The 12,044-nt window shown below is 33.6% G+C and overlaps 1 protein-coding gene across 1 annotated transcript in view; it reads right to left on the minus strand.

The window, feature by feature from the left end:
- Window positions 1-3,898: 3,898 nt before the first annotated feature.
- LOC134648339 (integrin beta pat-3-like) overlaps window positions 3,899-12,044 on the minus strand; it is a 47,175-nt gene continuing 39,029 nt past the window's right edge. Inside the window, exon 7 of the mRNA XM_063502850.1 lies at window positions 3,899-4,296. The gene's annotated coding sequence lies outside the window, so the exon portion shown is untranslated. The remainder of the gene's footprint in view (window positions 4,297-12,044) is intronic.

Here is a 12,044-nt window from a genome sequence, read left to right on the forward strand (position 1 = left end):
CATAATCCCGATTTTTTATATGTCCGAAATAATGAAATTACGACTTTGAAAACCACGAAAGAAGAAAATCACGACTATGCTATTACCGAAAACTTAAAATCCGATTGTCATATGCACGAAAGCTTAAAGTTCCGATTTAAAAAAAATCCGAAAATATTTTTCCCGAATTTGTCTATTCCGAAAAAATCATTGACCGATCGGAAAAAAGTAATTCGATATTCAGAAATTCGATCTTTTGTAAACTCGGAATAATGAAATTCGTGATTTTCAAAATAAGATTTAAACGCACTTAAACGTCTATATGTATAACTAACCAAAATCCGAATCGGAGCACCCCACTTTCCACGTGGTCTTGTCTGTCCTTCCCCTAGAGTGTATGTAAAAAGCCGGAGGCGCGGAGGGGAAGCAGCCCTCGCCCGCCGTAGCAAAGCGCAGAGCACAACGCGAGCCGTAGCGGCTGAGGCTGGTCGCCTAGGCCGAAGCTGCGGAGGCGAGCATTTGTGCCTGCGCTTTGCTACGCAAGGGCGAAGGGGCTGCATTGCCCGTAGCGCCGGAGCAGATGCGGAACACGACTCGATAAATTCGGAATTTTAAAAATGGGGATAGTTAAAATAGGAATCACGTGAAATCGGAATTCAAAATTTCGGAATAATGACAATTCGGAATTCGTGATTTCAAAAATCGAAAATGTTAAATTCGGTGTTTATAACTATCGGAATTTTTATATTCGGAATTATGTGGTTCGGAATATTAAAAAATCGGCTTTTTTGTTATTCCGAAATATATACCTTCGTGATTTTCATCCTTCGTAATTACGACAGTCGGAATTTTGATGGATCGAGCATTTAAAAATCGGAATAATAAAGTTCGATATTCTAAAATTCGGCATTAAATATTTCGGAATTATGTAGTGTACCCGTTTCATAATAAATTAACAATATTTTTTCCATATTGCATGACGTCAAACTTCGTCGCCTGCTTGTGAAAATCCATTTCAAAAATGAAAATGATTTTTCGACCTCGACAGATGTAACTGGCAAAAACTGTAGTTTTTTGTAATGCTCTATGCAACTTTTGTTTACAACGCTGTTATGAATTTGAACTTCCTTATTTTCTAACAAGTGATTTATAATATTTACAGATTTAAAGCCCGGATTTTTATTTAATATGTTTGTTAATTTTGCATGTATCAGTTTCCCTTTATGGTGCTGCCTCACTAATGAAATTTTAAGTCATTTTAATTTTAATTTAAGTGATCCCTGTGAAGTGGTGGAAGAGATCCCTTATAGGGATAAGCTGGCCTTTGTACATTGTTTCTTTATTAACTGTGTTGTAACTTGTTTTATTTACCCCCGAACTTAAACGGTTTAAACAACACTATAGGCACCTAGTACCTAATAAGTCGTCTCTGTACGATTCTATAATTTGTCGCCGTCCTATCTGATGAAAAAGCTGGAATGAATGTCTAGAGCATTCACAAAATAAGAAATTTATTTTGACAAACAATCCTTTATAGATAAATATGAATCGACTAATAATGTGAAGCAACATCACTATTTGCCCCCAAACTGAGCATTAGATAACGGGGTGTAATCATTAATTAGTAATAATACGCATCGTTCTGCCAATAAATAATTGTTTGAATAAAATATTCTTATCTTGTGTAAGCAAATCTCAGTCGCGTCACGGTGAATCACCCAGTGGCATTAGCCGACTGGATCAATATGTACCATGAAAAATATGACGTAATATTCTAGGAACTTACTATTTACTATGTATAACCTTCTACGACATACCTACTCATCATCAAGGCTCGGGAAAACTCCTGTCATTTTGAAAACATAACCCTGGCCTGTTCCGTACAACAGAGACTTCACCAAATTCAATGATTAAGTATGACGCCCGTATCTCTGTGAACGAACATTTTCGACTCATGAGTCCTAAATTATGGTTGTGTTTTCAAAATGACGGGCGTTTTTCCGAGCCTTGTTCATCATCATCATCCACACAGACATTTACTGATTATTACTACGTCCCGATGTTGGTGTTGGCCTCTTAGTGCAGTAGAGGGTTACATCACATAATTACAAGTACTACAGCTTATCCAGTATCTAGGGCCAGTAAATAAGTAAGTATGTAGTTAAGTAAATTAACAATAAAAACGGATATGAGTGTAGTTAACAAACAGACGATATCGGGTTTCCATTAAAATGATACATGCTTTATTTACATGAAATGACAGATAGATGCCTGCGTATTTACAAATAGACGGTACCTAATACATAATATCTCTCATGTGAATGAAATACCTAATAAATGGGAATACTAAATAGTTTATAGTAAATGTTATATAGGTAGGTACCTTATATGAAAAGACACTTGTATATTCATAAATAGGTCTAATAACAATGACCACTTTACATTTTCCTTATTATTGAAGTCTGGAAGTACTTGACTATTTCGTGGACTCATTCAGCGTTAAATACATGTCATCCCGTGAAATCACGGTTAAAACCCGTTAGTCATGTGCCGTTAAAGTTACGCAGCCCACGACGAGCATGCAACACCCACGCCTCCATAAAACGTTCCCAACTTTCTCAGACGGTTATTCTATACAGCGCAATTGCAACGAAAATCTACATTTTGATCTCTTGAGGCTATAAAGTATAGGGAAAAAACATTGCAGCCACGGCCACGCCTGAATGAGTGTGCTTGTTGAAGGAAAAACTTAATGTTTACTGAAACTGCATGACTTATTGGACAAATAACAAGGGCATTTATATTAAGACACGCTGTTGGCTTTATATAAGCAAGAAATCAACATTGAAGTAGGTAGCGTAGACATTGGTACTACCTTCGCAAACAAACAGCGTGATGGCTGACATTTTGTGATAGATAGGTTTTTCTTAGTGACCTATGTTCAAGAAACAATATATGTATATACAGTATTATAGTTATATGTACGCTGTAACAAATTCTATATAGGTACCGTCTATGTGTGAGCCAAAAAGGTCAAATATCTACATCAGCCATACTCTAAGTGTGTTCCGCGGAACCCTTGTGTTCCGCGACACCCCTGCAGGGGTTCCGCAAGAATTTAGAACACTATGCTTTAGTCGCCTCGAATAATTTTACTATGCCGCCACCGTATTGTAGGGTTCCATCAAGTATTTCCAAAAGGGTTCCGTCAAAAAAAAGATTGAGAACCGCTGATCTACATAAACATTATGCGTCGAGTATTGCAGGTATTTAAATACCTAATATGCAAGCCCTTAAAATAATGCGAATATATTATTCTATTTTCTAACGCTTTCTATCTTCATATCCATTGTATAGATAAGTAATATAACGGGCAATCATTTTATTACAAGGAGCTACATGGGTAGGTATTTTTTAATATAATAGATTTGCAATTTAGAAACAAGAAAAACTGAGGCATATTTAGGCAAGACAGAACCGAAAAACCCAAAAACAATATATTACTTATGATAAGATATATTGACTGTTTATCAGTTTAGAGCTTATAAAGATTGACCGTTATTTACGCTCGCGACACACATGGGTTGAGTTGAGATTATCATTTATCTTAAAGACCGGACGGCCATAGGTCAGTCGGTCATTTTAAGTATACTAGCGTCATTAATTAAATAAATATATACAACTAGGTACATAAATTGCCAATCGCACCTCTTGTATTGGTTGTTAATTTTAAAAGTAAATAGTTAATGCTTCTCTTATCTTTGTTCCAGTTATTTATTGATTGTCACATGTTTATTTTTATAATCAGAGGATAAACAATTGGCCACTTAACAAATTATCCAAGGAAAATATAATTATTTTGAAAGGTTGATCATGAATTGAAACTAAACAAATTTCGAACCATTATCCGGACATTGATTCGGGTATTTACGTAACTTCGAAACACAAATATGGTGACTCATACCATCTTACTTAAAATATCACAGAAATATATATAGCACGTACTTAGTACTACACTACGGTCTAGCGCTAAACATAACAATACAGTTGCTTCACCTGTAACAGTGCACTTTACACGCTCGTAATATTACCTATATTAACATAACACTAAATATGAGCACATTTGTGACACGAACACCGGACGAGTTCATTTGTTTTATTATAGCGTCGATCACAGGCAGTGGAATTGCTATGAGGGTCAAATCCAGACGCTGAACTTACGAGATCTTCGTTTGTTGCAAAGCCAAGGAGTAACCGTTAGCGATGCTCAGATCCGGAACCTCGGGCCCCTCGGTCGATGATTCAAGCAGGTAACACCTATGGCAAAGAAAAGAAAACATTAATATATGAGAAGAGCGCGTGCCTGAGTGTGAGTCATGGAGGTTGTACGTGACGCGATGTGAGTCAACTCTGTAGAGGTCGCGCTGAATGGCTACTGTTCGTCTTTGCTTTTAGAACATGACGAAGATTGTTCATCGATAAATTCATAACATAACGAACAACTTTCTCTTTCAATTCTTTGATTTCAATCAGCGCGGGGATGCGAAAACTGGCGCGTCTGTTCTCTCTCTGCAAACTAGTTCAAGTATCAAAATTGGCCTTTTTTTGCGACGAACGGGGTCAATGTTTCGCGATTCGAATGGGTTACAAAAAACTCGTTATGCTAGTTAATACAATTGTTTTATCAAGAGCAGAAGAAGTAAAGCCCATGAATTTATTCAATTACGCATGGAACGTGACATAAAGAGAGGCGATTTAATCACATTCTTATCTTCTCAGCGCGATATCAAGGGATTTTGGTGAGATCAACTTTATGTACATTTCCACACGTTTCCAGCACTACGACTACAACACTATGACTAACAAGCAAATAATAATTCCAATTAAATTGTGTAACACTGACATTCATTTCGTATCTAAAGTAGTTATAGTAATATTTATGCTACTATTCTGTTAAAGATCCTCCGTTTTTGTGAGTATGAGACGGATAACTGACAACTGCAACGATGAGTAAATGAATTATTGAACAACATTCATTTGGCATGTACGAGTACCTACCAATAGAATTACGTATTTTGTTCTATAATTTCATATTTTTCTGAATTTTCCACAGATTTGTTTCGGAACTAACATCTAGACACGCGGCAGCGTGTCCAGCCAAGTTCAAAGAAAAAGGAACTGGCGACGCAGCAACCGTGTGTAATATTACACGAACCATTTCGAGCTACTTTTGACCCCTTCACAACTTGAAACCTACTTAACCTACACACATGAAATTTGGCACATGTATTCAAGTCCCTTAACTTGTACAAAATACAAAATTTCATAAACAGCTCAAACAGTTATTAATAAATTAACGTTTAAAAACCGGCATTTTTGTGACTGACTGACATATAGATTAAAAACCTAACCCACTTCCAGATGATCTAGAAACTTGAAATTTGGCATAAAGGTAGACTATTAGGTGTATATAGAGGGAAAAATCTGAAAACTGGAAATGATTGATATTTCGATGGAAAATAATTTATTAATACTTATAGACCAAAAACCTAACCCACTTCTAGATGACTTAGAAACTTGATATTTGGCATCAAGGTAGACTATTAGGTGCATATAGAGGGAAAAATCTGAAAACTGATATTTCGGTGGAAAAAAAAATTAATACTTATAGACCAAAAACTTAAACTACTTCTAGATGACTTAGAAACTTGATATTTGTCATCAAGGTAGACTATTAGGTGCATATAGAGGGAAAAATCTAAAAACTGATATTTCGGTGGAAAAAAAAAATTAATACTTATATACCAAAAACCTAAACTACTTCTAGATGACTTAGAAACTTGATATTTGGTATCAAGGTAGACTATTAGGTGCATATAGAGGGAAAAATCTGAAAACTGGAAATTATTGATATTTCGATGGGAGAAAATGTATTAATACTTATAGACCAAAAACCTAACCCACTTCTAGAGGACTTAGAAACTTGATATTTGGTATCAAGGTAGACTATTAGGTGCATATAGAGGGAAAAATCGGAAAACTGGAATTTATTGATCTTTCGGTGGAAAAAAAATAATTAATACTTATAGACCAAAAACCTAACCTACTTCTAGATGACTTAGAAACTTGATATTTGGCATAAGGTAAACTATTAGGTGCATATAGAGGGCAAAACCTGAAAACTGGAAATTATTGATATTTCGATGGAAAAAAAAATATTAATACTTATAGACCAAAAACCTAACCCGCTTCTAGATAACTTAGAAACTTGATATTTGGCATCAAGGTAGACTATTAGGTGCATATAGAGGGAAAAATCGGAAAACTGGAAATTATTGATATTTCGATGGAAAAAAAAAATACTTATAGACCAAAAACCTAACCCACTTCTAGATGACTTAGAAACTTGACAATTAATTGGCATGAAGGTAGACTATTAGCTGCATATAGAGGGAAAAATCTGAAAACTGAAACTTTTTGACAATTAACCGCGCGTTAGCGAGGGTTTCCTTTTCAGCTTAGGCAAACGGCTTTCATGATGAATATTATAGTAATTTCTGTACAAAAAGTAATGATATCCCAACAAAAACATAAAAGTGAATGAAAGCCAAGTTCAATAGGTATTAAGAATATGTGTCGTTGTTGACTCGCCGACAAAAGAATTGAGATCTATATGGGTGCCAAGTTCTGTGCTGTGTAGAAAATCCTGAACTTATAAAGGATTTGTCTTGGCTAGTTTTTAAAAACAAACCAATTTTTTGAAAAATAACAGATAAATATATTTTATTTTATTTTATTTTATTTTAGTACATGGAAAACCAACAGCGCTACATATATCCAGAAATTACAATAGAATCACAGAGCCAATTATAGGTTCTCACTTATAGAAATACAATAAATTATAAAAAGTTTTTGCCCAACTTAGTTACACATACAAGTTCACAAAGCATAAGAACAGATGATCTATATGTATATGATCTATGTTTACAAAAATAAGTGAAGAGAAGAAAAAAGAAAAAACCTTTTGCGAGTAATACACATTCAATAATGCACCGAGCCTTGACCTGCGCCAGAATTATTGTCACCCATGAAGTATCTAATTAATTTATATTTTATTACTGGTATGCTATCACTATATATGTCATATTTATTAAAATACAATAATTTGTTTACGCGTAGGTACCTATGCTTTGTGCCGTTTTATATTTAGATAATTTACCTTTATTATTTGGGAAAAAATTAACTTTATTAATAAGGAGCCTGTAGCGAACCTTTTTCGGTTGGCTTACCTCCGCCTGCGAAAGCAGGCCGCTAAGTCAATGATATACCTAGGTGTCAATTTAATTGTCTAATTGAAGATATTCTTGTAATGTCAGAATAAATATTAATACGTTTTAGGTATATGAGATTAATTATTTATTTAATCCTAAATAGGAGTCCCACAAGCCTTTTCTTTTTGTACGTATTAGAAATTAGAGTTATTTATTCAATAGAAAACCGTTCCCGTTGCTCTAAAATATTCAAATGTACCTACCTAGAATCTGAAATTAAATACCAAACGGATTAATTACAAATAGTATTTTCACGTATTCATACTACGCGTATGATCGTTGTACAAATACTTATGACTACGTTGTAGGTACAAATGTAATCCTAAACTCACATAGATTAAAGCTCAATGTAACCAGCCAACAAATTCAAATACGAGCCTGCAAAAATTTACGTCGCGATACACATACACAACTTCAATACCAAAATGGAACAAGTAGATAAAGAGATCAATCCAACATTCATTTTAAAGCTAGTGTTCTGAATGAAACTTCAAGTGCGCTCCATTTTTGCGTTGTCTCTTTTGTAAGTAATGCATGCAAAATATAGATTTTTTTCTAATGTCATATTACCTATATGCCTATACGTAAAAACTAGCCAAGACAAATCCTTTATAATTTCAGGATTTTCTACACAGCACAGAACTTGGCACCCATATAGATCTCAATTCTTTTGTCGGCGAGTCAACAACGTACACATATTCTTAATACCTATTGAACTTGGCTTTCATTTAACTTTTATGTTTTTGTTGGGATAGTAATCTAACATAGGAATAAAAGACAAAAAGGGTTACCAATATTTACAATCCCTATAACATTAACTACTTAAATGTCGTCATGCCATGATGCCCATGATACGTAAAGCTCATACTATTACCTAAGCAGACTAATTTTGTTTGGACTTACCCCGCTTTAGGGTTTTCCCTAATATCTAATCCCATTATGGAAAAATCTTTGCATAGGTAGGTGTTTCCTCAAAGAAAAATATCTTTTGGAATCTTTTTTCTTTCATATTCATATTCATATTCATCATTTATTTGCATAAAAAACACAGAAATGCATGCAAATACAATTTTTAAAAACACAGAGATCGCAACAATACATAAAACAGAAATAATAAAACACACAGCTATACATAAGTCAAACAGAAAAAACAAAACAATAATACTAAGTCAAATGTCAGGTACAATGGTCAAATACAACTTCTACGACATAACTTAAACTAAGGCAGATAGGTTTAACAGTAATAAAAATAAAAAATAAAAATGAATACTATGTCCAAAATAATAATAATAAGTCAATAGAGAGAGTGAAGATATCAGATTACAAATATATAATAAAACATTAATTTAATAGAATAGCATTACAGAGATGTCAGGTACATTGGTCAAAAAACTTATCATAGTATTCATTTATGGAATAGAAAGGACGCCTCAAAAAATATTCTTTAACTGTTGTGTCAAAAGTTTTAAAATCTTTTATATCTTTAATTTCGTCGGTCAATAAATTGTAAACTCTTATAGCCGTATTATTTAAGCTTTTGTCAAAATTTACATAAATTTCGCAGTTTGTAATGATTGATGGTCGCACCCTGTTCCGCATACAAGTGTTTGTTGTTGAACACATAAACACATATCCTGTATAGGTACATAGAAATCACAGTCAATATTTTGTTATTTATAAATACTACGGTATAGTAGTTAGTAAGACTTCCTTGCTTGCAATGTTCATTAGGGCTTTCATAGCATAACAAGCCCCCGCTAATTTTATATTAATCTTATCGATTTGATCATGCCATCTCAAGTACGGATCAAGATCTACGCCTAGGAATTGCACACATTTTGCTTTACTGATTGGGATATCACAGTCAAAATCTTTCTGACGCTCACAAATTAGAAATAAAATAAAGTAAAAATACGAATGTGCCCTTACCTATTTTGTAAGTATTTACCTAACATTTATTTAAATTCATTTTAAATTCAGGAGTTTATTCACTACGACTTTGCCTTATATAAGTTCAGTAGTGGGTAACGCGCTAACTCCGAGCAATTTGCCACAGACGGACAGACATTCCATTATAAGACATCCTGCGTCGGCGCTCGTGACCTTTTATCGCGGTACTAATGTACATCAGCATCAAGTGCCCGATACGCAGTGCAGCTGAATCTATATTTTGCATGCATTACTTACTTAAACAAAAGAGACAACGCAAAAATGGAACGCACTTGAAGTTTCATTCAGAACACTAGCTTTAATGAATGTTGGATTGATCCCTTTATCTACTTGTTCCATTTTGGTATTGAAGTTGCCATAATAATGTGTATCGCGACGTTAATTTTTGCAGGCTCGTATTTGAATTTGTTGGCTAGTTATATAGCCTGACCAGTAATATATGATAATTGTCAAGAGGGCGCTGTTATTCTCATGTATAGGGTGACAATACAGTGTAGTATGAAAAAATTAGTTCCAGTGAAATTCCGCAACATGGCGCACCCTCAATAGATCCTGGTTCACCTATACATTCAGCTTTAATCTATGTGAGTTTAGGATCACATTGTACAACGTAGTCACAAGTATTTGTACAATGATCATACGCGTAGTATGAATACGTGAAAATACTATTTTCACCTCAGCAGCTCGAACAAGGGTACTTTGATTCTTAAAAACAGTGAGCAAAATGTGATTATGCTCACTGAGTGAGACAAAATGACATTCAAGTGACCTTTATAGTCAAATGTCATTTCAACATGCGGGGTCTAATACAAGTTCGAAATACTTGGGTTCTATTATCTCTGTCACTTTCACACTGTTAGCAAAAAGAAACAGACAAAAAAAAGTTAAAACGACATTCAACGGTATAATATTCACTGTTTATAATAGACCCCCGAAAAACTTCAGACCGCATCGTTCCAAACCACGTACGAGTATGAATTCTTAATAATTAATTAATAAAAATAAAGTTTAAGATTTGATAAAAACGGATAAAATATTATATTTTAGGTATTTTATTGTACAATTAAAATAATGAACTCAAAAAATACACAGATCATCACGCAAAATTAATTATTTTACTTTTAAGAATTTCTACCATAGTTGACAAATAGTACGTATCCGCAATTCGGACCGTATCTTACAAAGATTAAAAAAAAAAGTTGTCGATTGAAGTGTCAGTTGATGTTTGTTATTTCCATATTATTTTACTGAAATTTATTATTACGTTTTGTTCTTGTGTTCCACTTCAAGTTGTCTAATAGGTATGTTCTCACTGCTCGGGTGAAAAATGTTGTGTACTACACGAGATCAAAGTTATTTACATCTCGTGCGCTTTTGAGTCCCTTACTACGCTCAAGATTCTAAATTAGATTCACTCGCTACGCTCGTGAATCTATTATAGAATCTTTCGCTTGCACGGGACTCAAAATAAGCACTCGAAGAAATATCAAACTTTGATCTCTTGTTGTACAAATAACTATTGTAATGAATCCGTTTGGTATTTAATTTTAGTTTCTAGGTAAGTACATTTGAATATTTTAGAACAACTGCAACGGTTTTCTAATGAACAAATAAATAACTCTAATTTCTAATCGGTACAAAAAGAAAAGGCTTCTTATTAATAAAGTTAATTTTTGCCTAAATAAAACAGGTAAATTACTTCAATATACTTCAATACATAGGTACGCAGTAAACAACTTATTGTATTAGCGCATTACGGTAAATGAGCTAATTTTAAATAAATAAAAGAAACACAATAACAGGGTTAATTACCTGGTACCTACACTACCAGGAACACCTAATACGAAAAGTAGCTACAGTTAACGTTTTCCTTGAAACGAAAAACAAATGAACGCTTTATAGCGTTTCTTTTAAATGTTTCCTTTTTTATTAGCGTTAGTTTTTGGAATCGAAAATGAAAAACATAATTCGATTGTTTTGTTTCAAACACTTCGCTTTGTAGGTAGTAGACACAGTTGTTTGTTTAGACTAAAAGACGAGCACTTTTATACCGACATTGCTGGTTATGTTAGTGGCAACAGCTGTTGAACAATATAGTTTTAACTTATACCGTTATAATGTACTAGCTAGCTCCCATTTTTTATTTGTAAATATGTGTATATAGGTAGATAGTTTTAGTTAATTTTAATTTTGTAGGTATTATTTCTGTTTTTATATGTTTATGTTTACGTAAGAGACAATTGAAACTTAATAAAATCCCTACCTCTTTTCGCTGTAATGTACTTTATATTAGTGATTCTTGCCAGCATGGATATTGGCAATTGATTCTGCATGCCACGTAGTGGTAAATTGCTTTTGGATTGCTCGATGCCTTATGACTCAAGCTATTGTTTGAATATAAATGTAGTATTAGCGATGATATTAGATTCAAAGATAATTTGAAATAGGTACCTACTATCAGAGGGTTATTTTGCTTTTATAAATAATAATCATATAGAGGAAAATTCCTTAGGCGTGCTTTAGACGTAGTATTTTTAGATTACAGTTCTGCTTTTTCGATGTAGTTACAGTTAGGTGTATCTAGTGAAGTTTTTCATCATGCAGTTAGTATGTTACATGAGTTACATCATCTATTCAAAGGCTTGTTCCATTATCTTCAAAATCGTGGCGAAACTATTGTGCATTATTCTTTTTGATCTAAGTTGTTTTGATTTTAGACAATCGTGAATCATTCAGATTAATATTATTTATAAACATCAATTGTTATAACGAAAATATGCCATA

The sequence above is a fragment of the Cydia amplana genome, chromosome 5, assembly GCF_948474715.1.
Source record: "Cydia amplana chromosome 5, ilCydAmpl1.1, whole genome shotgun sequence".
NCBI lineage: Eukaryota > Metazoa > Arthropoda > Insecta > Lepidoptera > Tortricidae > Cydia > Cydia amplana.